The sequence below is a fragment of the Seriola dumerili genome, unplaced genomic scaffold, assembly GCF_002260705.1.
Source record: "Seriola dumerili isolate Sdu_G_001 unplaced genomic scaffold, Sdu_1.0 BDQW01000110.1, whole genome shotgun sequence".
Lineage (NCBI taxonomy): Eukaryota > Metazoa > Chordata > Actinopteri > Carangiformes > Carangidae > Seriola > Seriola dumerili.
The window spans coordinates 9,496,134-9,523,458 of NW_019174365.1; the positions used below are offsets into that span (position 1 = coordinate 9,496,134).

At 43.0% G+C, this 27,325-nt stretch overlaps 1 pseudogene; it reads left to right on the plus strand.

Moving 5' to 3' along the window:
• LOC111223425 overlaps positions 1-27,325 on the plus strand; it is a 58,611-nt pseudogene that overhangs the window by 21,336 nt on the left and 9,950 nt on the right.

Consider the following 27,325-nt stretch of genomic DNA (forward strand, 5'->3'; position numbering starts at 1 on the left):
ATGCATCAGCATGTGTCATTAAACCATCCCTGCTTGGAAAACATCTACATTTTCTAAAGCTCCACGCACCCAGTTTGTAAGACAAACTTTCTGTTGTAAATTTTCAGTCTCCGAGATCAATGCAAGATAACCCTGATGACATCACTGTGACATCATCCAGGTTATGTTCTTGACAAATGTTCGCAGGAGGGCATTATGCAAATGTTTTTCCCGCTAATAAAACATTATCCAACCATGACAAGTGTAGAAATGATGGAATGTTCCTTTTACCACACACACATGCACACACACACACACACACACACACACACACACCACATCAGATTGAAGAGAGGGCTGGCCATTCAACATAAAGCTTGATCCAAAAGCTCCTTCCATCGATATATGTTGAACCCCAAAACTGTCTCTATTGCATGTTGAGAAAAAAAAGTTTCTTTTGACGAGAGCATCTGAATGGAATATTTAAAAAAAAAAAATCAATGATTATGTAATTTAACAGAGAGTGTAATCTGGCATTTTGCAGACTCGTCTTATTATTAATGTTGTGTCTGGCTATAGGGTTAAATAAATAAAACAGCAATAGAGAGAAATCTGTGTGTCACCAGCTGTGACTTACAATATATATCCTCACTGAGTGTCTCTTGACTGATGAAAGGGGTTGTGTATGGATGTGTATGGATGTGTATGGTTGTGTATGGATGTGTACGGATGTGTAGGGATGTGTATGGATGTGTAGGGATGTGTATGGATGTGTAGGGATGTGTAGGTTGAATATGAAGATATATAGGAGAAGAATAAGGGTAGTGAACATGACGGATGGAGCAGAGTGCTAACGCAAAGTAGTGCCCCCAATTAATCTACACAGGGCTAAATGGGAAACACACAGGGAAACGCCACAAGGACCAAAAAAAAAAATCAATGTCTGAAACAGTTACTTGAATAAAATAGCAAACTCTGTGCAGCTCAGTGTAGTTTTTGAGTCTTCATTCTCCCTCAGTCTGAGAAAGGATCTGCTCCTTGTTAGTAGGGAGTCACTACAATGCAATAATGTACTTAGCAGCTTTGTCTGTAGAGAGTGAGAGCTGTGCAGACTGCCAGCAAGTGGAACAGATTGCAATATTGCATATGACTCAAAATGTCCATCTGCCCCCATTATGTGTGCAGTTTCTTTTTTTCTCCCTTTTTTTTCTCTCTCTCTTTTTTTTTTTGCTGCTTTCAGCATTATGCCTAAAGTGTGCTCACATATCTCTCTCTGCTCCTGGGACTTCTATTTTTTTTTTTTGCAAATGAACATGCAGGGGGAGGTACTTAAACACACACACACATATACGGGCAGCCTCGATACAACAGGTAATTATTTGCAAAGAATGGAGCAAGTGCGTGGGGTGCAAATTGCATTGTGGGATGGCTCCACGGGACTGAAAGATGTCAATTGGAGAGGCAGCCATTTTTATGTACAACTCATCCATTGTTCTCCGTGGTGAATTGCAGGGGGCAGTGTCACTGTATTTACATGTACCTGTTAGAACGTGGGCGTATTTGTTTGTCTCTGTCAGAGAGGATGATTTGGCCCCTCGCTGGAGAACACTGGCTGTGCACAAACTGCCGGTAAATGGGAACATGAGTTTAGCAATAATTCGGAACCCCTCTTGAGAGCGACACCGAGGTGTGCAGAAAGCCTGTCGCCACCTGTCACAACCCTCAAAACAGCAGGGAGGGCAGAAAAAAAAAAAAAAAAAAAACACACACCTGCCTGTCAAAACTCTTTTCACTCTCTTAATTGTTCTATGCACATTCACAGGATTACTGGTTTAATTCTGCTTTATAATCACCGCTCATTGTTCCCACTTATTGTTTCCTTGCTCAATTTGTTTTGTTTGTGTTCACACTTTGGCTACACAAATGTATGTCATGCCAACCAAGCGATTTGTGCTCAAGGCAAGTGAATTTAATTTAATTTAAGGAGAGCATAGAGGAAGAGCAGGAGCAGGAGAAAAGAATTGGGGGGGTGGTGGTGGTGTGGGGGGGGGGTGAAGAAGCACCTGCAGACATGGGGAAACAAGTAAAGCCAAGATGAAAAGATGGGAATGAATACTGTTTTAGTGATTCTACATGGACACTGTTTTAACCAACGCACCTGACAGAAGATGATGGATTATTCATTTAAAAGGACACAATTACCATATTAAGTAGGCCGGTTTTTAATTCATGAATCAGGCTGCTACATGTGGTGCCTATTCGTTTGGAGATAGAATACTAGTAACGACAAAGCAGCTCCCTCACTTTTGGCTGCCCATGCATATGCCTTATGAGATGTCTTTGATAATCCTAGGTCGATGCAGTACACTTATCTATTGAGATTAAGCTACAGGATCCAGTAATCCTTGATAGGATCTGCTATTCAGTGTGGCTGCTACGGCTAAGATTATATTACAGTGTTTTCCACTTCCAAACAGAAGATTTTATTTATTTTGTCAGCCAAAAATTTAATTACTAGATATATTACAATGGAAAAAATGAATTTGAACCTGCAGGATTAATAGAATATAGACTGTTGCTAACTTTGTGATAACGGGATGGGAGTGCTGTTGTAGTGAAAAAAAAAAAAAGTCTACTGTTAAAGCCTTTACTGCTGCTAAAAGCACGTATGAACTTCTGTGTAGTTTAATTTCCAACAGTCCAGTATTAACAGATTATTGGCTGCAGTTTTTTTGAGTTAGTCGAGACTGGTACCCGTTTTGTGAACTATGAGGTTCCGCGGACTGGAACGTGTCCAGCTCGCTCTCCGCGGTGGATTTGGGTGGTTCAGGGCCCTTTGCCCAGCACGTCGGGGTGCCCAGGGGCAGCAAGAAAGGAGACTGATCGAACTGGTTTTACACTGGGGTTGTCAGAGGTCTCCTAACTTTCTCACAAATCAATATGGGCCTTAAACTGCAGCCAACCGGCTGAAACTGGCTGCAATTTCCTCCCGACTCTGTCCATGTTTCTCATCAGTAATGACTGAACAGTTTGAATTGAGCCAAATACCCCTGTGGGCCAGAGAACACTGACTCATGTTGCTCGCACACATTAATAATGCATTATAGCATGTAACACAGGATAATTAACTCTGCTGCTAAATACAAGCTCAGTCCAAAGTGCCATTCTGCCAGGATGTTGTTTGCTGAGAGTGAGAAAGCGTAGGGTGATGACTAAGCCATCCATCTTTGTTGTGAATGATTATAGGCTTTACACTTGTTTTTTTATTGTCGTCGTTGTTTGGTTTGCGTTTTGTTTCATCATTAAATCAGCGAGAAGAGCTACAATTAGATAGATATTAATCAGCAGCTCAGCTGTGAGCCAGACAAACCTTTATTTCTTGATTCCAACAATGTTCAGTCTAAGTGCTGAATTAAAATGTGTGTGTCATTACGACACCTCCTTTATATAAAGCTGGTTGTCATTTTAAATTTCTAGATGGAAGGCTGCCAATACGATACCTGGGTTTCAGTACTGACTTTAAAATTATCTCTGTTTTAGACATTGAAAAAAGGGCAGGAACAATTGGCTGGTTAGTTAATCACCAGGAAAGTATTAATAATTGATTCTCCTTTTAAAATCATTTTTTTAAGCAAAAATTCCACATAATCTCTTCAAATGCTGCTTCACGTTGTTGCATGTGACAGTTATCTGAATATTTAAATATCTATTTTGGATCTTCAACAATGAAGATGCTACCTTTGACTCCTGGGATATTATGATGATTTTTTTCACTATTTTATGACATTTAAACTAATCAATCACTGATTAGTCAAAAGAAACATGAATAGATTAATTGATGATAAAAAAAATAATCATCAGTTGCAGCCCTTTCACTTTAGTAAAGTAGTTTGAAAAGAAAAAAAAAATTGCAATCAATTTACTACCATCTTGTGTAGCTTTCAACTATATCTATCTTACACTCTTTTTTTAACACTCCAGCCACTGATAATACAATGAGATGTGGTTTAAAGATTTGGAAAAAACTAGTAAGTGGACCTTGAGTTAAGATTTTCATTTTTTCAAGATGCCTATTTCATTAACACAAGCTGCCGTCATTAGATACAAAGTAAAATTAGCAAAGTTCCCAGTTTCCTCAAATCAGGAAATGTCAGATCAAACAATAAGTAAGCCTAAGAATCTGAGCACTTTGATGCTAACTGTCACTCCCTGATGACACTTGATGTTACAAACACGTTTTTACTCGGAAAAGTACTGAGTCAAAAAGTACTGTCCACAACACTTGCTCTATACCAGAGTGTTCCTTTTCCCCGGAGCACAGAGTGACTCAGTTGTTTATAAGTTTTTGTACTTCTCAGCTCTTTCAGTGTTGCTTCAGTTTGTACTCTATGTGTCTCTTTCACTGATGACTGAGCAGCCTGAATTCACTATGTCCTGCTGTTTAGAGACTCCACGGTGCGTTCGCTGCACCTTACAAACACACTGGTTCCCACTGTGATTTGCATTCTGCCATCCCTAATCTAACCAGTGTTACAATGTAATTGATCACTTAAGTGTAATTGGAATCATTTGAAACTTTATGCTCCAATCCATGTTAGCCATGCTTCAGTCAACTCTAACATTGCCCCCCCCCTTCCTCTCCTTCCTCTCTCTCTTTCCTCTCTCTCTCTTCTCTCTCTCTCTCTCTCTCTCTCTCTCTCTCTCTCTCTCTCTCTTTATCCCTAGTGGTTCTGGTCCGCTGCTCTCCCTCCATCTCCCTTGCTCTTTATTGACTGTAGAGTGTAAGGCGGTGTTAAACCAGCATCGATGTAATAGTGGGCATTAGCCCTTTGAACTGCCCTTAATCTGACTGTAATAAACTCACATTCATTTTGGTGGCAGGGGCATTTTCTCCACCACACGTATACACACACACACACACATAAATGTTTGTGGATGGATACGCAAAGGAAGTGTGTGCGTGCGTTAAGAGTAGGCGTGTGAGGGAGAGAGCTGGTCCATGCATAAACGGACATTGTTATGGGGGACAGCATACCCAGTGCAAAGGCTGTCAAAAGCTCTTCTGCGGTGCGGTGTACTAGAGCCATGCTTGAGACTTGGCTTTAATTGGAATGTAATTGGAGAAGCACCATTGATCATGAATCACATTCAGCTCCGTCTCCCTCCTCCCCTGAACCCAGAGCTGCTCTGTTTTCCACTGACTGACTCTGACTCTCTTTCTCCCTCTATCCCTCCCTCCTGTACACCTCCTCCTCCTCCTCCTTCTCCTCCTCCGCCTCCTCCCGGAAGGAGAACGTCAGTCATGTGCAGTGGAGCGACGCAGAGGAACAAGGCCCCCTACTGGGTCCGGGGCGCGTGGGTCAATGTGCGTCTGGGGCGCAAACCACAAGAAATGGGAAAAGGGGAGGGTGGGGGGGTGGCAGTGGGGGGGTTAGAGGAGAGAAAGGAGGAGATTAAGAGAAAAAGAGGGGTGGGAGCGATGAGATGGAGTGCACGAGTGGAATCATTTGTAATAGCCTGCGCGCTCTATTGTGCCATTTCATCCAGCATTTAGTTAAGCGAGATTTGTTTTGTTTTGCCTCTGTTGTTTGAAATGCTTGGAGAAGTCAATTTGCTGGCTCATTTGTCAAACGCTGGACTGCGTCAGTGGCATCTCAGCGGTGTCATGGAGCGGAGAAAAGCTCTCTCACTCAGCTGGAGTGTAGATGGGAATCAGGCTTGTGGAGATTGCCTGTGTACCATTTTAAATGTGGACTGGAAAACAATGAAAACTAAGGGCACTGGCAGAGCACCTCTGTCCCAAATTGATTCTTAAGTGGAATAGGGCGGCATGAGCAAAAGGGTGGGAGGGAGGTAAAGAGACAAACAGTGAAAAAGAAAGAGAGCTTGCAAGATACTGTAGGTTACTGAACAAGCTTTATATTGAAATCGAGTGTCATTTTTAAATTACAAATATTTAAATAATAATCTGACATAAATAACAGTGTCTCAAGTTGTTGGAGATGAAAGTTTGACTTGGCAACCACTGCTTTCCCAAACTGTAATGACAACTGTTGATGGCAAATTTACTCAGCTGTAGCTAATTAGCATTAATTCAGAGAGTCGATCAAGCTAAGACGTTCTTGGCCGTTGTCTGATTAATACGCTGCATGCTGGTGTCCAAAGATGCGTCTGTCATGGATGAAAAACTCACTCTGCCTAATTTTCATCTTGGAAAGAGTTGACTGGAACTTTGTACTCTTCAAAATGGATGAATAACCTCACTGACCATGTCATGTCAGCTTCACACAGGTAGCTAGCAGTTAGCTTGTTAGTTAAGGAGTGTAAATGTTGGACAGCTAGTGGACAGAGCTGTGGGATCAGCCACTTGAACTTTTTTTTTTTTTTTTGTAACGGCCTCTCTCACATGGTGATGTTTTCACAGTAGAGGAATCACAGGTGTAAATAATACAATTCATTTGTTAGCAAGCACACCTATATGTATGCACAAGTCCGAAAATAATGTATCCCAAAATAAGAAGGTAACTGTTCTTCAACCTTTTTGATTAAATTTTCCAACCAAAATCTCAGAATGATTATATGAACTACTGAACTAATACCTAACCATGTTACAGAGGCACAAACATGGTAAAAATGTAAGTTTTTTTTTTTCTTGACTTTCTTTACCTTTTTGTGTGGGAAACTCTTCTGAGCCATAACGACAAGTCTGAACTAATTCTGTGTCTGTAGCTGCAGCGCTGATACAGTATGTGGGTCCTGAAAGACAGAGTGAGGAGACTTGGAGCTTTCAGACAATGTTGTCAAGGTTGTGTGAAGAGTGAGTCCAGTGCAGACACGGACAAAAGGAGCACAGGCGGGACGGTGTATTTTAAAAGTGTGAATGGTGAATTATTTCCATTTAGCTGCTTCAGTTTCAGGGTCCTGGTTATTGTACATGCCGGTTCACTGTCGTGGCTTGCTGGAGGCATGAACAGAACATAGTCATCGTTAGTGGTGACTTGTGTGCTTATGACAAGACAAAATCTCTGCTCTGAAAGATGAAGATAAATAAAATGAATATAACATGTCCCAGTACAGTCAGTTCAAGGGTAATAAGAACATAGGCCTTGCTCACATACCTCACATTTGTAGTAAATGAAGTTAATATAAGAATGTAGCTGATACTTTCGAGAGGTATTTTCATTTTCGATGTTGAACTCAGGTTATTCCAATCTGTAGAGACAGTCGAGATCCAGCTCATTTATGCTTCATCAGTGGAGGCAGCTATTGTAAGTGGTACAGTAAAAGCACATCATGCCATAATTTTAAGATGACCCCAACAAAACTGTGAAGCAGCTCGTCCTCTCAGTGTCTGAGACCAATGTTAGCTCAAGCAGCGACGGTGCCGACCTGTCAAAAGTACCATTAGGGGGCTGTCAGTCAGATATCAAAACATTATCCCAACCAATTTATGAGTGGCTCGACAACTTTGTATCCATTATAATAGATATGCCACCGATTCTGAATGTCATGCTGATATATGAATATTATTCATTATATACCAGTGATGTAATATCTCATATGTGGGCTAAGTTGGTCATTTTTTATGGATAAAATATGGTTAAGGCTTGACTGTGAAAATATTAAGGTAAATGGTCTGTGCAGTAGTTTTCAGAGCTTTCAACTGCATTTGACTACTCAACAAGCAACTGTATTATTTTACCTGAATATATGAATGTAGAATTTGATACTAAAATCAAGATACAGTAGTTTGTGAGCATGGCTAACCTTACGTATTCAAAATAAACCACAAATGATGGCCTGGTGTTCTGCATATAGAAAATAATCTGCATTGCAATTAGACATTTTATTCAAATCATTCAGCGCTAGTAAAGAGTGAAGAAGGAGAAGGAGAGAAGAGAGACGAGAAGAGAGAAGCTGATTGTGCTAGAGACTAGAAGAGGGTCAGAGATCCCTCTTGGATATTTATGAGACACAAAGTGTGACATGAAAATGTGATCAAATGAATGAGCGAGAGTGAGAGATGAATGTTTGAAAGAGCAACGTTTGCTGATGAGGGGGCTGAGAACTGATGTCAGGTCGCAGTATTAGCGAGAACGAGAACAAACAGCAAACCAACAACGGGCAATCACACAAACAAACAGAAAGCCGGCGGTGAGTAAGGAGCGGCAAATGAAAACGAATGAGGAATGAGGAAGTGAAGAGGGGGTCGTGATACGTGAGGAGGCCAGGAGAGAGGCCAGAGGGAGGTTGAGAGTCAGGGTGAAAAGGGACGGAGGGAAGGATGGAGAGAGAGAGAGAGAGAGAGAGAAAAGCCAGCGAGGAAAGGGGGGGGGTTGTTGTTTTAAGATCAGTACGGATGAGTGCGTTTCCCCTCTCTAGGGAGGGGGCCCATCGGCTCTCTATGTCTGTCACTCCACTCATTTATGCCTCGCTCCAAGGGAGAGGTAAAGGGAGCTGAGTCGTGTGTGTGTGTGTGTGTGTGTGTGTTTGTGTGTGTGTTTGAGGTGGCTCATGTGAAAATGTGGGCAATTTGGAAAAGAAGTGTAATGCTGTTTTCATCACTGAATGAGTCACCCTTCCTTTCATTAGGTTGTTTTTCCCCCTCTTTTTCCACACTGTCCCCTCTCTTGTATAAATACAGGTTGTGCTTTTCTTCCAGCTTATTGCTCTTTATTCTCGTAGACATACACTTTCATGTCCTGTTGTTTGGTGACATGTTTCGAGGTTTGGATGACCACTGGTTTGATTTTGAGGCCGCAACTTATGATTATTTTTCAATCAACCAATTAATGATTTAGTCCATAAAGGTCAGAGAATAATGAAAAATGCCCATCACAGTTTCCTAGAGCACAAATTGAAGTCGTCAAATAGCTTTTTTGGCTGAACAACAAACCGAAACCTAAACCAATTCAATTTTCAATTATATAAAACAGACAAAAGCAGCAAATCCTCAGTGAAACATTCACTGCTTCCAGCTTCTCAAGCTGTTTGCTTAATCACAATTGTTTTCAGTTAATTTTCTGTCAATTGACTAATTAATCAACAGTTTTTTCTGTACTAGTTTGGTTGCTGTCTTGGAGTCTGAGTTAGACCAGAACCAAAGCAACCACTGATGTTGTTACACCGAGGTTCTGTGTAAATGTAATTTAAGTCAGTTTCATTCCACTTTTATAATGTGAAAATTATTTAAAAGTAACTACAAATTAAAGTAAGTCATGTTTTGTACAGCTAATTACAGTAGCTCATTCATTCATTTACTAATGCCAGTTTCATGCTGTTTCATGTTGTTCAGACCATCATATACTTCTTCAACTACTCCTGAACTATGGGTGGAAAGGGTACAAAGTTTTATTAACAGAAAAATAAAATTATTATTTTATTTTTTATTTTTTTTATAAATGCAGGTGTGGAAAAAGTGACTTTGTTGCAGTAATGATGGTAATTGCAATTAGTAACTTTCCACCCCTGCTGCTAACTTAAAATCATTCGCTAATGAAATTCATTTGGAATCCGCAGGGCTCTGCGTACTCATGCAGAAAAGTCTGGGACACATCACTGCTTTTAAATAAAGAAAAAATTCACAAAAACATATTAAACAACTTAATGAATGAATTAAAAAAAAAGAAAAAGAAAATAAATGTCATTGCAGGAGTTATAGTCTGTTTTTTAAGTATCTGTGGCGGGACGAAACTCCCATTATTTTATTTTATAACAGTGACTGGCTGACATCTGATATTTAATTAAAGGCCAGTATCAGTCAAATATATTAATAAGCTGATTTATCTGTCTAACCCAAGCAATAAGTAATATCCGCTGTCATAAAATTAATACTAAAATATGACTCTGTTTCAATGTGATAATGTGTTCATTTGGCTGAAATTACAACATGTCAAACGTTCCATTTTTGGTGATAATAATTGTATCAGTATTGTAACAAACTGGCAGCAGCCTCAGAAGCTCTTCCAGACAAAGTTATCATTGTTTTTGCAGGTAGGCAGACCTGTCACCCTGAGTGTGTGTTTAGCCCAGTTGCCATGAAGGTTATCAGGCCAGTGCACAAACTAGACTAGAGGTGGAGGGGAGGCGGGGCAGGCTCCCCACAGGTTAGGAGGCATAAGTATGCAGCACCAGTTAGGTGCTTATTTTTTACCTGTGTGTGTGTGTGTGTGTGTGTGTGTGTGTGTGCGCAGAGCTGTCTGTCCATGTGTCTGTTTCCCCGCCTGTCTTTGTGTGTTTGTGTGTCCTCATGCTTGAGTGTGTGTGTGTGTGTGTGTGTGTGTGTGTGTGCGCAGAGCTGTCTGTCCATGTGTCTGTTTACCCGCCTGTCTTTGTGTGTTTGTGTGTCCTCATGCTTGAGTGTGTGTGTGTGTGTGTGTGTGTGTGTTTGTGTGTGCGTGTGTGTGTGCAGAACCTCCCAGCAGGAGCAGCCAAAGTGCGTTCCTCTAATGTCATCCTGTGGCCGTCCTCCAGCTAAAAGCCAGCGGCTTGCTCTCCCCTACACTCCTCCCCCAATGTCACCTTTCCTCCCTCCACTTTTTACTTTCTCCTCCTCTAACGCCACCCCCTCCTCCTCTCTTTTCTCTCCCTCGCTCGCTCCCTTCCTCTCTCACCCTCTCTGTTTGTCATTTTTCATCATCTGTCCATGTTTGCTAATCTCCGTCCTTTCTCTGCTCTCCGTCTCAATTCATCATCTCTACTTGGGTCTTGTGCTGAAGGTTACCGAGTCGCTGATAGAGAGGAGATGAGGAACAGACGATCATAAAGACTGACGGGGGGGGGGGGTTATCCTCTTATCTCTTTCTCCTCCTGTCTTTCTTTCCCCCGTTTTCCACCCTCCACCTCTGTGTCCCCATCTCTCTCTCTCTTTTTCCTTCTCCCTTTTCTTTCTCTCATTCTCCCCCTCTATGTTCCTCCTCTCCTGATCTCTGCCCCTCCATCTGCTTCTGCCTGTCATTGCTACCCTGACACTGCTCACCTCTCCCTCCCTCTCCTCCTCCTCCTGCTGATCCCTCCATACTGACAGCCGTCAATTTCAGACAGACGGACACACTTCACAGAGACAGCATGTGAAGTTTGTGTTTGTGTTTGTGTGTGTGTGTTTGTGTGTGTGCGCGGTTCTCTGTTTGTGCTTAATATGATGTGAAGCCTGTTAGTGTGACCTGCGCAAGAGGTCACCACTTAACCCTGTGTTTGCATTACTGCTCTGAGCAGCATGTGTTTACAGTTTGATTTGTGCATGTTAAATAAGGTCAGATCACCCTGCTCTGTCATGCTTCAGGACATATGAATGTACACACACACACACACACACACACACAGAGACACACACACACACAGCTCGGTACATTAGGCTGTTAGAGTATTCTATCTTTACGCACATAAGGTCACATTCAGAGCTCCTGTATGCCTCGCTACACAGGCCGGCTGCATTAGGCCCAGGAATCATGGCAAAGCGGGCCCGCCTGTCTCTATCTGAAATTCTAATCACCACTCGCAGACATTACTATTCAGTCTGTGCTCCCGCTGCCTGCCTGCGCAACGGCTAAGCTTTGCACTAAAGTTTTGGTTAAACCGTGAAGGCCAAAGCTCATTTCATAACACCCACATTTGTATTACATATTGATAAACTCAATCTGCCTGTTACTTTCTGCCCCCAATCCGCTGCCGTCTCCTTCCCTCCCTCCCCCATCGGTTTTTTACCTTCACCTTGGCCTCCAGCGGTCCCCCGCTCCAACTTCAAAACAATATGTTTTTTTTTCCCCCCACATTCATGGTGCATTCAGCGGATCCATTCCCTTTGTCACAAGTTATTTATGCGTGACACATCTTTTCTTAATAATCTCTCCTCTCATCTTTCAATTTTCCCTCTTTTACCGCCCTCAGTTTCTGCATGCCTTTCTTCTGCCTCGCTTAAAGCGGTTCACCTCTTCCACTATCTCCATGCCTGGGCACACTTCCTCCATTCGGCTCAATTCTTATCTCCCCCTCTATATTCCTTCATCTCTTCTTTTCCTATCCTTTTCCTCTATCTTTTCTATGCCCAGCTACCTCTCGCACCCTCCCTTCTCTGTGCCCTCTATCCCCTCCCTCTTCGTCCTCCTGGCCCCTTGGATGAAATTAAACCCCGTCGGCGTGAGCCCGGCCCGACCGCATCTCCCACCGAGGCTCAGCCACACGGACCCAAGAAACAGACCTTGAAAAACAAGATAAAGTACATCAAAACTGCAATAGGTTCACCGCTCCATGGGCAGTGTATATTTTTGGATATCATTTCACATTTTCACACTCTCTCCACCCCGCTCCACCCAGTCTGTCTGTGTTCACCCCCCCCCCACCACCACCACCACCCTGTCTGTTTTTCTCGGTCTCTCTTTCCCTTCTCTTCTCTCTCAGACAGACATTGTCGCAGTCTTGACAGTGAGGCGAGTCTGCAGTGATTAACATTGATTAAAGTGGCTAACGAGTCTCCTTTTCATTCTGTTGGTGTGAGGGTTTGTGTGTGTGTGGGTGTGAGAGTGAGAGAGAGTGTGTGTGTTTTGAGTGTATGTGCTTCTTGGAGTGTGTTTTTGTGTTCAGAATGTGTCCATAAAGCTGTCACTCATCTGGGCTGGGTGTGCGAGGAAAGAAAAGCCCAGCTGTGAGTGCTTAGCAGTGGAGGTGTCTGTACGTTTGATGGGATTGTAGTCAGGCAAATGTGTGTGTATTCGTGTATGTGTGTGTGCGCATTTGTGTGTACATAGTATACAGCACACACGCACACACTCTCTAATTCAGCTGCCTGTTGAGCAGAGACTCTCATCCTTTGTTTTCCTGCCACATGGACCATTGTGCTCTCGGGAGCCGAACAGCAAGGACCAAACACCCCGCGGCTTAATTCAGCTTCCAATCAAGTGACCAATCAAATCTGTCATTTTATCTCAAGAACACATTGAGTGTGTCACGGTGTGTCATTATTTGAAAAAGTATTTTTTTCATGCATATGTAAACTTCAAGTGTTTTTTCTTGCGAATGTTCCTGTTGGTGTCTGGTTTAGACAGAACTGGTTTAGACTGCATTTGAAGACTGATTGTGCCACTGTCCAATTTTGAAGGCTCCTTCAAATGCTGCCAAAAAATTGCAGCCTTCTTTGCCTGGGCAACAAAGGCTCCACCGGGTGGATCTGTTGTAGCCCAACCTATCCCAAGATTCATTGCACGCTCAGTCGAACAGCTAATGGTACGACTATTAAAAAGCCAAGGGCCTTAAATCTAAGTTGACGGCAAGGTTGCAAGGCAACAGGAGCCACACTTTGTGACGCAACGGCAAGGGCCGGCTCAGCTGGTTACACAATGCGCAAATCCTCCATAGGTCAGACCGTCTCATTACGGTTTGGCCTTCGCGGCCTACAACAGCTACGAAGGCTGCGCCTTTGTAGGCCACGTCCTCAAAAGCCTGTGGCTCTTGAATTGGGACACAGCTATAGTGACTATGCGCTACGAATTTCAGCATCTTTCATCAAATTATTTTGGCTTAACGACTTGCAACTTGGTGTTTGGTTCACTCTCACAAAAAAAAAAACCAATTCATTCGAGTTTATGGATATTTACTAATCAAATATTTATCACAATATAGAAAAAAACATACAAAATCACAAATATAACCACATATGAAATTGCCAATCTAAATGGCAAACTAAATGTTTAGATTTTTAATTACAGTTTTATGACAAAACAAAAAACTGCCCAGCCCAGTTGTTTGCTACATAAAAGCATACCAAATGGACTTGCATCAAAAAAAACCAAACTGTTATTGCCTGTGGAGGTTGAAACAAAAGCAGGCAATTTGCATGTGCAGTGTGACCCAGGTGTGATTGAGCGTGTTGATTTAGTCTTGTATGGTACCTGAGCACAGTAGCTCGAGCAGTAACCCTTCGGCTGAGGCAGTGTAGGCTGAGTGAGCCTTTGAGGCGCACAGATTCACATCCGACATGGCTGCCTGAGCCATAAGAACAACTCCATGAATTATGAAAGGGCACAAGCCCTTCACTGGGCTGCTCTGAGAGGGGAAGAGATGGAGGCAGAGATAACTACACATTGTAGATAGATAGAAAGATAGTGTAGAGTGAAGCAAAGTGGAAAAAATAAAGGAGAGAAAGATGCACTGGCACAATAAGAGAGGGAGATAACGCGTGCATGTGTAGTGGAGTGAGAGGGTGTTTGTTTTGGACGGAAGAAGAAAGTGTGTGCGCTCGTCTTTTGTATGAATTTGTGACTGTCTGTGTGTCGATGCTGCATCGTTCCCAAATCTAACCAGCTGCGTGAAGAATTGCTAACTATGCCATTGGATTTAGGCTCATCACTGGGTCCACAAAGGCAACATTTTCACTCAGACACAACATACACCACACGGGCTTTGTTCCAGCCTCTTCAAACAGTTTTCACTGCAGAGGTGTGACCACACGCCAGGCAGGGATCTGCTGGCCACCGTTTTTAAACCCCAGCAGAAAACAGAGGAGAGACAGAGACAGGGGTTTTTTTTTTTTTTTTTTGCACCAATTATCTAATGTGTGATCTCGGGGCCTGGCTGACTGTCATAGGCAGCTTCTGGTTTATTCTGTCTTTTAATCTTTCTAGTAATCTTTTTGCCACTGCTGAGCCGGTGTCACAGCAGTGAACTCCAAGACAAGGCAATTCCATTAGGAGATGGCATGAGGCGGCATTCATTAATGGCCCAAACCAGATGCTGCACAGCACATTGAAGGGCGGCGAGGGGGGGGTTTGAATTTGATTTGATTCCTCAGGATAATGTATTGTGCCTCATCACAAAGTTGTTTCAGAAAGGGTGGTGCGTCGGTGGTGGTGGTGGTGGTGGTTGGTGGTGGTGGGGGGGGGGGGGGTTCCATATTCAGGAAGAGGCATTGTGGCTATTGAGAGAGCAGGTGGATTTCCTTGAGCATTTATTGTGTGGTGTAACAAGCTCCCTCCCACATCCCTTGCCATCCTCTCACTCTGTTCCAGGCCTATCTCCATGAAGCGTCATCTGAGCCTGCTCAGCATTCAAAGCTCTCGACTGTCCACTCAGAGCTTCTCTCAATCTGCTGGAAGTGCTTTAACAGAAAGCAGTACAAATGTGTAGCGTTTCAGCCTCCTGCACCCAGTCCTCCCAGTCTCCCTCTCCCTTCCCCGTCTGCAAGCATCACCAAACCGCAGCTGTGGTGTTAGAAATTGTCCTGAAGAAGTAAACACGCTTAGCAGCCTGGTATCACCAAATGGCGTTATGAATAACACCCCAATTTTTTAAGTCAGTTCGCATATTATCAGCACACTTTTTTTTTTTTTTTGCTTTTCGCGTGTCATTTCACGCCATGCCCTTTCTCTACTACTACTACTATGTCATTTCTCTGACTAACCCTAACCCTAAGTAAAAAGGCATTAAATGACACATGAAAAGCTTAAAATGCATAGACTTGACATGAAAAATATTACACCACTCCATGATATCACACTGTGCTGAGAGATGTGTCGCCTCTCCAAGGATGCCTCACACCGAAGGCTTTCAGAACTCTTTATCTCCTCAGGTTACATAAGTGGCTATATGTACCAGCAGCCTTCACAATTCATAGCCTTGGGAGAAGAGGAGTGATGGAAGGGAGTGGCAAGATAGAGCGGGAGGCGAGGAAGGCACGAAACAAAACACAAAAGACAGAGGGAAAAGAAAGAACAATAGACTACGCAGGTGACGCGTGGCGGGGGGGGGGGCAGGCAAATGGAGGGGAGCGAGAAAACGGAGGCTGCGGCCAGTCAATTATTCAGAAGAATAAGGTCCGTCGTACCTTGGGAGCTGCTTTGAACATGCCTGGCTGGCATCACCTGCTAATGGGCCACAGATTGACATGCTACCTGAGCAGACTCTCCTCGCCCTCCCCAGTCGCTCGCTCGCTCTCTCTCTCTACTTATACGGGCTCTTATCAGTGCTCTCTGGTAAAACGTGTAAATAATTACTCCATGACCGCTCTGCTGCGCGAGCTGGAGGGTTGTTTGCACAAAGAAAAGAGAATATATTTTAAAAGGGCGATGGGTTATTTTAAGAAAATGGGTGAATTATTTATGGAGGCCTGCTAGGAAGTGTTTGCGCGTTTGTGCCTCTTTACGTTCGGCGTGTTTGGGGATATCACCTGCCGGAGATGATGCTATGTGAGAATGTTTATCTGTTAAAAGAAAGGTGGAAGTTCGTTATATTACGCCTCAGCAGTCAGGGAATGTGTTCACTGCGCTTAGAGGTTTCTTTTATGGTTTTAAAAGTGAATGAGTGTGTGTGTGTGTGTGTGTGTGTGTGTGTGTGTGTGTTTGTGTGTGGGTTTTTAGTGGTCTCTATAGGGGGCCTGCGTACCTACATGAAACCATGCAGTTGCCATGGCTTGGAGTTAAAAGACCAGATTATTCTTCTTGGCATCCACGAGGTTGGCGCGGCCTGAATATCGTCCAGTCTAAATCTGACCTAGAACTACTTTCCTTCATCTTCCTTTCTTCTTCTCCACCTCTCCCCTTCTCCCTCTCTCCTGCCTTTGTTCTTTTCCCTCTCTTCGGTGCTCGCCGAGAGAGGGATATGTATGCCAGCTCAGAGTAAGGGCTTAAAGACTGAGGTTTTTGAAAGTGAACACCCTACTGTGGTTGACTTCCTGTGAGAGAAGCCGAGCCCCTCACACACTGAGCTTCAAAGCTTGCATATTGCACTTTATAAAGATAATGGAAGTGGCTCTGTTGTCTTGAAGCTGGAGCCTCTCTGTGGATTTACTTTTGCATGATATTTAACTCCTATTTTCTCAGGTGCTGTGGTTTTCCTGTTCAGTTTTACCTGCACACCAGTCCAGACGCCTAATTTGTTTTTTCTTTAGACGCATGAATACTAAGATGATGTGTGTTTGTGAAGCCTCTTAGTCTTTTTCTTGACTTTGTCCTCCACATTGTCAGTAGCCAGACAGTCGGCGATGGGCAAGACAAGCACTTTGTTTTTGGGCATGGCCGCGGCAGGCTAGCGGGAGCTGCCTGGCACCCTCGCTGAGGGTGTGCACTGTGGAGAATTCATCTTGATGAGAGCTTCTATTGTGTGTCACAGTCCCTCTGCTATCTCACTTTCTGCCGCTGCCTGTCCGACTCCCTCCCTCTCTAAGTCCAGCACCCTAATACTTGGGAGGAGGCAGTATACTACACAACACGAAACAAACAAAATCGAAATTGGCCTGTTCTCACAGGAAATATGTCAGGTTTGTGACGATTGCCACAATGTGCCCACACCTCCGGTCAGAACGTGTCAAAATTTTCCACCAGTCTCATTCCTACTTCGGGTAGATGGACCAGTTGTAGCAAAAAAGATGAATCAATTCTAGGCGAGAGGAAATTGATTGTTGATTTCAGCTCCCCCCCAAAAAAATGTATTATAGCAGCTTCATAACAGAATGTGTGAGACAGAGCAGGCTGTGTCCTTGATTAAGGGTGAATAGATTTTTCTGCACATTGAGGATGTTTACTTTCATTTGTTTATCATTTTTACACCATTTATTGTCTAATTTGCACATGATTCATTGTGGTTTTTTTTTTTTTAATTTTTTTAAATCTGAAAACTGTTTTGTGCTTCCGTATTGCAGCAGGCACCATATGGGCATGAGCTCCATTAGGTGAAGGCACCTAACAGATGTTTAGCAGAAAAGCAAACAGACAATAAAAAGAATCCACAATGTGGGGTTAAAAAATATGCGTCTGTTCTGTTTTGAAAGAAATGGCAGGGATTTGATTATTTCGTGAATAATTATTGCTTTGTCAGTGTGGTTTAGTTTTTTCAAAGACTTTTTTTTCTTCGACATTTCTGCCTTTATTTGTCAGCAGGACTCCTGTTTTTGTGCTATGTGCCTTAACACCACACTCCTCATGTTGCTACAAAAGAGAAATCTCTCTATTTTTTAGGTTACAAACCATCACCCATTGAGTTCACTCAGTTCAGTTCATTTTCTTTTTCCTGTTTTAGATTTTACCTTCTGTATGAATTGTGGGCACAATCTCCCTCCCTAATGTAGCCCTAACATTTACAGTATTTTATGTTGCCATTTTGGCCAGGTCTCTCTTGTAGTAGAGCTAACGCATCTCAAGAGATTTCCTCGTTAAGTAAAGGTAAAATAGATAATTAGATACAAACAAACTTCAGATCTTTCTGATTTGCAACCAGCATCACATCCAACAACCCGAGAACACGTCAAATTCAATCTTGTTTGGACCATACTGCATCCTTACCTGAAGACATAGCCTACACACACACACACACACACACACATACATGCACACGCACAAGCACTCTCTCTCTCTCTCTCACACACACGCACACACTCACACACGCAATTATTTTCCACAGGGCTGGTCCATTATCTCCATGTGTGAATGTGAGACCTTTGTGGGAGAACGGGCTTCACTGGATGAAGGGAGGAGGAGAATGAGCTGTGCTTTTCATTATCTGAGGACAACGTTCTGCAAAGCAGAGAAATGGTGAACGAGGGGCAAGAGGAGGTTGGGTGTGAGATGGCAAATGAGAAGTGGGCTTGTGGAGAGAGTGAGAGAGCAGATGTGGGCGATCGAGCCTTTAATAGTGAGGTACAATTAGAACCTCACCTTGAGAGAGATGGACTCTTGTTATCGCGGCTTGTCGCAGGATATAATCACACCAGGAGCTCAGCAGGATGGATGACTTTTTAAGGCTGGCCCTGAGCGCTGTCTAACGTCGCCTCATGTTACCTCTGAGGGTTTTCAATATGCTGCCATTAAGAGAGAATGGATTCCCATTTTCTTTTTCCATTTCACCATTTTATTTATGAGCAGATTTTTGGACATCACAGTGACTTCAGCACCGACATTGACTGATATCGCCTGATATTTTGCCCACTCAAAATCCCAGTTGCATTAAACGAAACCTCAGTCATTAAAAGAGGGAGTTTTATTGCTGGATTTGAGTGCTCTCTAAAGTGTAAGTCATATTGCTGCCAGTCTGAGTTGCCACACCAATGCAAAGCCCAAAGCCCAGGGGCCAATTATAACCAGAAAACATTCCCAAGTGGTCCTTGGAAAGATCCCACTGTAATAAAATAAAAAAAAGATGCCCAGTAGCCTCTCATATTTATTTTATGCAAAGAGTCTAGTTGGAGGACAGCCAAAGTTTAATATTCAACTGTGTCATCTATATTTCTGTTTGATATTTAAACTTCCTCTGAGGATGTCTAGAAAATAAAGAGCAGCTTAAGCCACATAGATTAATCAATGGAATTCACGCCTGTTCATATTTCCTCTGAACGAGCTGGCAGCAACCCATAATGCTTTGCAAGTGATTTAATCAGAGGCTGGAGCTGTGGAAATGGTGTTATTATGTTGATCAGGATCAGTTTTGTTTCCCTCACTGCCACAATTCAAATAAACATGCCCAGTGAGCCACCCGGCAAACAACAAGTGCCCTTTGCCTTAAGCCAGTGACTTCATGACTTCTTAAATTGGATCAATATCTACCTGAGACCCTGTTTACAACATTGCATATGTATAAGAATAGTGAACAGTTCAACCGAAGGAGGATTTTTTTTTTTTATTTCTGATGTTGTTTTGTTTCATAAATTTTAAAGGCTTGAAGAGGTTTGAACAACTTTGCACAAGAAAAGGCTGAAAGACAAATCTGTTACACATAAATGAATATAATTTGTGTATCACACAGTAGTGAAAGAATTTGTTGATAAATGGACCAAAGAAAATGAAGGCGTCTATCAAGCACAAATACCAAACCTTTGATGCTTCCTGCTCAAGAGTGAGGATTTGCTGTTTTTCTCTGTTCTGTGTCATTGTAAGTTGAATATGAACATATTTGGGGTTTGGACTTCCATCTGAATATGCTCTGTTGGGCTTTAAGTAATTGTGTAATCTCTCAATGTTAACATTGGCATAGGATTAGCAGACATCTATCAGAAGTGAGTGAGGGCCATTAATAAAGTCTAGAATGTAAGAGAATCAATCCAGGTGGGACTCGAATCCATTAGGCCACTGGGTCAGGCAGTGAATCAATCAATCAATTAATTAAATACAAAATAATAATAATTAAATGACAAGTAGCCCTAGTACCAGACATGTTTTCTTTTTCTCCTCTCTAAACTTCTCCTCCAGGCTCCTGACTCATCCCTGGATCATCTCCTCCACCAGCTACAAATCCAGGGGTGCTGCCAGAAAGTCTGTGTACCTTAGTGTGTGACACTGCACGCCCTTCTTTTATAGGTACATTTGCCTCAGTTAAGTTGGCTAACACTTTACATTTCTGAACGGGTCCCTCCAGCTCTCCCCCACCCACTTTACAAAAGGCACGCCTGTAGCGAGGCTGGGGGAGACAGAGACACCAAGCAGCTGAACCGCAGGGTGGAATGGTGAGCAGGAGAGACCATCCTTTAACCGAAAGATCCATTTCTCAGCCCCTGTGTCGGCGAGAATGGACCCCACAAGCCGCTGGATGCTGCTGTCTAGCCGAGGCTGCTGTGTTACCTACCACTGCGAGGGGAAAGCAAAGAGATTTCCTTTGTAGGAGATCAATAAAATATCACTTTAATGCTGAAACCTGTAACTGTCTGCATGTTCAAACTGCAGCTGCAGCGACTGAGCGTTAAGTCTTTCTCTTATGAAGTTGTCTCAGCGCCTGTTGTTGGCATGCGGTGTAAATGTCATGACCAGGCAACACCAACCCAAATGTATTAATTACTGGCGTGATTAATGGATTTGAAGGCAGTGGCATTTCAGCATTTCTCTGCAGCAGAGTGGAGTGTGTCTACTCAGTTTTCAGTATTTAATCTTAACACATGACAATCAGTGTTCATTGGAAAACATCAAAGTTTTGTGCTTTAAAATGTGATGGAGTCGGGTTTACTGTCCATTGAACAGAAGCTGTAGGAAACAGCAGAAAATGTGCTGTGTCCACACTGGGTGGGACAGAAAAGCTGACCTGTGATTGGTTTGTATTGATAAACTGCTGTTAAGGTGATTGGTTTGAGCAGGTGATTGCTGCCAATGCGTCCTTGAGCGAGTCTTGTAATTACTTCAGCAGCTGTGTATAATATAGGTGATGTAGGGGGTCAACAGATGTACACTGTTGATTTACAGGCCAGATCCTCGGTGTGGATTTCTTGTAAATGTTAAACACGTTATGGCAAAGCTTAAATAAAGGCAAGGAAAGAAATGTAGCAGAGCTTTTCAAACTGGAATGATACTCAGTAGTGAAGATACCTATGCCAAGGCCAAACACATGTCTATCTAGCTCTTATAATAAAAAATAAAAGGAAAAAGGAAGTAGTCTGATAGCATAACTGATTCACTTGTCTCAAAATACAGTACAATTGTGTGTGTGATGCAGATTCAGCATTTCCTTCCACCAGATCCAGATGATTATCTTAATGTGCACCAAACTGCACAAACTCATAGATCTCAACACCATAAATATGTCTGATTTTTTTACATCAAGATCCACGTGTTATTTCCTGAGAAATTGATGAAAATGTCGGAATATTTCCCAACCTTGCAATGCTAATTCAGCAACAGGGATCTTCCCTGGCCCGGTCCCCATCCCTCCACCAAGTTTGGTGCAAATTGGTTCAGTACTTTTTGTGTAATGCTGCTGACAAACAAGCAAACAAACCAACAGACACAGATGAAAACGTAACCTCCTTGGCAGAGGTAATGACCGAAGTAAAGGTGGAAGACTGGGGAATAAACTGTGGGGAGGCTCATAGAGAAATGGGTAAATACAAAAAGGTAATGTTCCTCAATTTCTCTGAGGCCAGAGTGGACAGAGGAGGAAACCAGTGGATGACTCCCAGTGGTCTAATAGTAACAGAGGAGAGTTGCAGTGTCTGCCTCTTCCCAAAGTCTGGCTCAGCACTTGTTCCTCCCTCAGTCCCCCATTTTGGATCGAAACATTGTAAATCGGGCCGTTAATTGCGACGTTAACTCAATCAGTGACGACTCACAGGAGATATTGTGTTTGTGTGTGTGTGTGTGTGTGTGTGTGTGTGTGTGTGTACGTACACTCACATGCATGTCTGATGGTTGTCGGTGTCTTTTGTGGGCGCATGCGTGTGCGTGCACGACTAATGAGTTTTGGTGCTGAGGTACAGAGAAAAACAGCAGAGCTTAGCTCGTCTCTGCCATGGGACTCGATTGGAGGAGTCTTGTCGGTGGTAAACACACGATTGGTAAATGGCATTTAAGTCATGCCATTTCGCGCATCGGTAGTTTATCCTCCTGATGAGCCTGATGTTGATTACCCCGGAGAGAGTGTTTTTAAGGTCATCAATGACGATGCCACGCTGACCTCATCTTGACTGAGAGAAGCTGTGACAAACACAGCGAAGTGGCAACACTGTAGAGCTACACAGCCAGTACAAGATTTTGCATAATTACTTTAATAAAAACTTTAATCAACTAATTTTTCATGGCAGCCATCTTGGAAAAAAATAATGACAAACGATGCAGACGCCACAAAACAACCTTGTACTGTTAATTAGATATAGATTACTTACTGGTGGTGCAGACAGTGTGATAGTCTGTGCAGCGACAAGAGCGTTTAGGCAAACGTCGATTCTTTCAATTGAATCATGTTGATTCCACAGTGTTATTTTTGACGCAGCACAGCTCTGTTCATAATTGCTTCGTAGATATACTGGCTCCCGAGGCAGGTGGGAATAAAAATCTGAGGATATCTTTGAATGAAAATGAATCCAGATGTAAAATCTGGCTAAATAAAGCAAAAAATGGTAACATTTTCATTTTCCAGTGCGTCCATATGATGTTATTCCATAAGAGCGAGCCTCCAACAGTTGCTGATGTCGACATTTGCAAAGGATAATACAACCATCAGCACTAATACCTATGAAAAGCTGAAAGCCACAAGTGTTTTTTTATTTTTTTATTTTCCACAGTTATTCCAAAAGTTGATCTTTTCTACTGCGATGTTGGACTGTGTTCGTCAGAGGCAACAACTTCTCCTCCAGCTGTTTTTAATGGATTCATGAAAACAGTTGGAGCCTGTGGCAGTGATGTGGGGCGAACCCACAGCAGAACAAACAGTACCAACTTTAGACTGTGTAGAATACCTCAGTGGATTTAGACGTTTCATATCCATTCATGTCGGATGAAAAAAATAAAACAAACAGTTTTGCAGTGGTTTTATTTTCCTTGAAAGTCAGGAGTGCTCCTGCTTCTGCTTTCACTTTGATGCAATCTGCTGAGATTATTATATAAAGACTGGAGTTTTATTATACAGAGGACATGAATTAGGTTTAGTTTTAAAATCTGTGAAGCAAAACAAAAAGAATGATTGACATCACTCATGTGGAAAGTGAGGGAAATATTTCCTGAGGTTTTCTACTTCTCTTCATTTTTGTTCTTCTGTGGTGGTGTTTTATTATTTTATAGGAATGGTAGATTTTCTGTGGTTGTATAAGATGCTCTGTTTCTGTCCACTGTATGTTTTTAAGTGTCTTTAGCTGTAGCGCTAACTTACCATTGTTATTTATTGATACCGGCAGTATTCTCCAAAGACTCTTTTTTAGCACAGATGTGAAAGGTGCAGTGCCGCTATCTTTGTCTCAGTCTTCCTCGCTTCTTCCTCTTCTTCTTCTTCTCTCTCTCTCTCTCTCTCTCTCTCTCTCTCTCTCTCTCTCTCCTCCTCCTCCTTCTCTCTCTCAGCCCTGCTATCTGCCTCCCCTGGCAGTCTTCACCAGCTTGTGCAGCCTTTACTAACTAGCTGCGCACTCCCACTCATAGGAAAATGATGATGAGACAGCAAAACCACCACAGAGACAATGCGCGGCGGACAGAGAGGAAGCAAGACGGAGAGAGGGAACAGACTTCAGGAAGAGAGAGACAACGAGAGAATGAGAGCCATCAGTCTTTTTTATGCACTTTTACCACATATATGTTCATCCCCGAGGGAGCACTATGTCTCTGTCTAGGCCTCTGCCTCGCTTTCTTTCCCTTTCTCTTTGTTGTCATCATTCAATGCATTTCCCTCTCTCACCAATCCCCCTCCTCCCCTCTACCGTAAGTTATTAAATCTCCTCTCACCCCCTTCCTGTGTTTCTCTTCTCTCCTCCCTTCATTCCTCTCTGCCCTGCAACCTTTCTGTCTTGTGCCACTAAGTGGACTGCTTATATAACCGCATACACCTAGAGGGACTCCCCGCCTCCTCTCACCCAGGCAGCCTGTTCTTCTCACTCCACCCTTTTAGTCTCCTTTCCTCCTGTTTTTCTCCTCTGCACCACCGTACCTTCTCTTCTTCCTACAGAGTCGTTTTTCGTCCTCCTCTTCCTTTCTTCTCCTGCTTCCTCTGCTGCTGACGTTACGTTTGGAACAAACGGTACTCCTGCTGCGTAGCTGCAGCTAGTGAGGCTAAGTGATAACCAAAACAGCGAAATAACGGGGTCGCATGTTCATCGAGTGCTGAAATATTCCAACAGCAGAGAAAGAATCAGCAACACTTTTCATAATCAATTACTGATAATTATTTAAGATAAATACCAAGCAAAAATACTAAACATCCCAAATGTGAGGATTTGCTTCTTGTAAATTGAATGCACTTTTATTTTGGAAGGTTGATTGGACACAACAAGCAATTTGAAGAGTCAGCATTGGCTCTGTGAGATCATTATCATCATACAGTATTTCACTATTTACTGACATTTATAGACAAAATGTCAATAGATTAATCTAAAAATTATAATTGTTGCACCAAATAAACTATTATTGCTAATTTCTGTATCCTCTTATGTACATGTTTGCATATTTCTCTGTCTCTCCACCCAGTGAATCTTCAAATGACATGAACAAATGCATTGGTGGTGAGTTAGCTGCATTTGCTGAACTGTCTCAGCAGCACCCAGTGCCTTTCATCTACAAATACAGACACACACACACACACACACACACCCTCTCTTCCTCCTGCTCTTGCTTTCTTGCATGCTGCCGTCCTCTCACCTATTTCTCATTGACTGCGTCACTCTCCCTCACTTTCTTCATGCCACTCGCATTCAGGATTCTCCCCATCGCGTGTTTTTATATTCAACACACTCTCTTTCTCCCACTTTCATCTTCCATCTCCTTAACCATTCTCTCTATTCCACGCCCATTGTACCTCTTTATCCAGCTCTACCTCTCCTCTCTCTCTCTCTCTCTCTCTCTCTCTTTCTCTCCCCCCATCTCAAACTTCCTCCCCTTTCCTACCACCACCAGCCCCCCTCTCTAAATATAGTCCCTTTGAAGCATAGCTGTGTTGTCTCTTACCGCAACACTGCAAGACAAAAGTCTGTCATCTCACATCTGAGCAGCGGGGATAGAAAGCACAGATAAGATTGATGGCCCAAAAAGAACACTGGTTAAGAGAACCGATATTCATCTCGCCTCAGCATGTGTGTGAACGAAGAGAAGAGGTGGAGATGAAAAAGGACGGGATAGTAGGACAGGATCCAGAATAAGGAGCAGTGGTAACAGTGATAAAGATGGCGGGGCAGAGGCCTAGAGAGAGAGAAAGAAAGAAAGAAAGAAAGAAAGGGAGAGAGGTGTTATGACATTTCTGATCCTCATTTTGTAATTGAATAATAATCTCTCTGGGGGCCTGACCTAGTAACGTATGCATGTGTGAGCACGTTTGTGTGAGCGTGTCCACAGCTTTGTGTGTGTATATGTGTGTGTGTGTGTGTGTGTGTGTGTGTGTGTGTGTGTGTGTGTGTGTGTGTGTGTGTGTGTGCTGGCACAATGTACACACAGTGTGTGCTCCTTTGTATGTGTAACAGAAAATGTGTAAGAAAGAGGAGACAACCAGGAGGGGGGAAAAAAATGAGTGCAGAGGAGAAAGAGAGAGAGAGAGGAGGTTTTAACATAATACAGCACAACACCGCCACCTACTGGTACAAATACGTCATTACAGGTAGTTTGCGCAGGTTACACATCACTGCAGCCAAGGACAATTCCCATCTCATCAGCTCACCTGCAGGAGCCCTTCTAATGACTTCTACTTTGTCTAATTACAGATTGTGTAATTTACATAATAAGTATACTCAGTATTATAAACAGAGAAGATCACAGCAGGGCAGCTGAATGCGAAATCATACCACATCATCACCTCAGATGTTCAGTCAGGAGTCTTAAAGGGTTACTGTGCCATCATGTACATCACACACACACACACACACACACACACACATATGCTCAACCTTAGAATGGCCTTCCTTGCCTGCTAACAGCCTGGTCGTCCATCAGCGGTGGTTGCCAGGGGAGCATGGTCCATCATATGTACTGGTGTGCAGGCCGCTTCCCCTGCGGCCAGAGCATACATCGCCACTGACAGGATCTCCTTCCGCCTCAATGACCCGGCCTGTAGCGGACTCAGGGGGGAAGACAGGAGTGCAGATTATCATTCTCAGCACCGTTCTCAGCACCTGCCACGAGGCATTTAGAGAGAGAATGTGTGTTTTTACATGCACAGGGGGAGTAGGGTGTAATAGTTTTATCTCTTGAAGGAAAGAGGGTGTTCATATGCGCTGAGGGAAAGGCCCATAACTCTCGGCCTCGGTGTGTTGCCTGTGTGTTGCCTTTTGTGCTGATGTTATTTTTTTTTAATCAATTGCTCAAAAGCCAGATCATAAAATTAACATACATTTTAATAATCTGTTAACAGTCATATTTGAAGTGGAAATTTGAAGCATTTGCTGATTCTGTGCTCTGAAATGTGAGGCTTTGCTGAATTTGTCTGTTATATCATTGTAAAGTAAGTATACATGGGTTTCTGTCTGTTGGTTGTTATAGAAACAAGCAATTTGAATACATCACCTTGGGCTGACTGTGAGGTTAAAGGAATACCTTGATGTTTTAGGAAATATGTATATACACTTTGTTTTCCAGAATTAGATGAGACGATTATTATCAGTCTTATATCTGTCAGTTAAATATAAAGCCGGAGCCTGGAGCTTCGCTTAGCTTAGCATAAAGACTAGAAGAAGGGTAAACAGCTAGCCTGGCTCTGTTCAAAGGTACAACAATCCACTTAAAGCTCAAATGTTACAGCCTATCCTGCTTGTTTGAAAGGTCTTTATTTTATGATTGGGACTATTTATTGGCTGGGAGAAGTGATTTCCTGGAGTCTTGTTGCCCAACAAACCTCACGCTGATGTCTCGTCTCGTCGTCTCGTCTCGTCGTCTCCCGCTTATCCGGATCCGGGTCGCGGGGGCAGCAGCCTCAGCAGAGAGGTCCAGACGGCCCTCTCCCCAGCCACTTCCACCAGTTCCTCCGGGAGAATCCCGAGGCGTTC